This window comes from Theropithecus gelada, chromosome X (assembly GCF_003255815.1).
Source record: "Theropithecus gelada isolate Dixy chromosome X, Tgel_1.0, whole genome shotgun sequence".
Taxonomy (NCBI): Eukaryota; Metazoa; Chordata; class Mammalia; order Primates; family Cercopithecidae; genus Theropithecus; species Theropithecus gelada.
The window spans coordinates 96,458,501-96,460,113 of record NC_037689.1 but is presented as its reverse complement, the minus strand read 5'-3'; positions in this window follow the sequence as shown (position 1 = coordinate 96,460,113).

Genomic DNA, 1,613 nt, shown 5'->3' with positions numbered 1-1,613 from the left:
AAAAAAAAAAAAAAAAAAAAAAAATTTATTTTGTAATTTCAATAGGTTTTTGGGGAACAGGTAGTGTTTGGTTACATGAATAAGTTCTTTTGTAGTGATTTCTGAGATTTTGGTGCACCCAGATCCCAATTAGTGTATCCCATACACAATGTATAGCCTTTTACCCCTCATCCTGCTCCCACCATTTCCCCCAAGTCCCCAGAGTCCATTGTGTCATTCCTATGCCTTTGTGTCCTCAGCTTAGCTCCCAATTATGATTGAGAACATATGATGTTTGGTTTCCCATTCCTGAGTTACATCACTTGGAATAGTAGTCTCCAAATTCTATACAGTTTGCTGTGAATGCCATTATTTTGTTCCTTTTTATGGCTGAGTAGTAGTCTGCGCTATGTGTGTGCGTGTGTGTGTGTGTTTGTGTATGTGTATATATACTTACATACTTACACACCACATTTTCCTTATCCACTTGTTGATTGATGGGCATTTGGGCTGGTTCCATATATTTGCAACTGCAAATTGTGCTGCTATAAACATGCTTGTGCAAGTATCTTTTTTGTATAATGACTTCTTTCCCATGAGTAGATACCTAGTAGTGGGATTGCTGGATCAAATAGTAGATCTACTTTTAGCTCTTTAAGGAATCTCCACGCTGTTTTCCTTCATGGTTGTACTAGTTTACATTCCCACTAGCAATGCAAAAGTGTTCCCTTTTCACCACATCCTTGCCAACATCTATTATTTTATGATTTTTTTTTTTTTTATCATGGCCATTCTTGCAGGAGTGAAATGGTATCACATTGTGGTTTTGATTTGCATTTCCCTGATAATTAATGATGTTGAACATTTCCATATGCTTGTTGGCCATTTGCATATCTTCTTTTGAGAATTGTCTATTCCTATCCTTAGCCTACATTTTGATGGGATTGTTTGTTTTGTTCTTCCTGAGTTCTTTGTAGATTCTGGATATTATTACTTTGTTGATGTATAGTTTGTGAACATTTTTTTCCCACTCTGTGGGTGGTCTGTTAACTCTGCTGATTATTTCTCTTGCTGTGCAGAAGGAGAGCTGCTATTTTTTTTTTTTTGTTTTGTTTTGTTTTTGTTTTTTTTTTTGAGACGGAGTCTCGCTCTGTCGCCCAGGCTGGAGTGCAGTGGCCGGATCTCAGCTCACTGCAAGCTCTGCCTCCCGGGTTCACGCCATTCTCCGGCCTCAGCCTCCGGAGTAGCTGGGACTACAGGCGCCCGCCACCTCGCCCGGCTAGTTTTTTGTATTTCTTAATAGAGACGAGGTTTCACCGTGTTAGCCAGGATGGTCTCGATCTCCTGACCTCGTGATCCGCCCGTCTCGGCCTCCCAAAGTGCTGGGATTACAGGCTTGAGCCACCGCGCCCAGCCGAGAGCTGCTATTTTTAAAAGGATATTTGTTCTCACTTTTTCTATAATCCCTACCACATCCCATGTCTCTCATATCAGGTGTAACTTCATTATGGTATCTGCCAAGCCCCTGGAGGCCTTTCAGTTTGCCACCAAGGCCTAAGGCCTAGGAGGGTAGAGCTAACTGTGACACTGACTGAGAAGAAGGGATCTCCGGGCATTGAAGGATGAAAGAGATG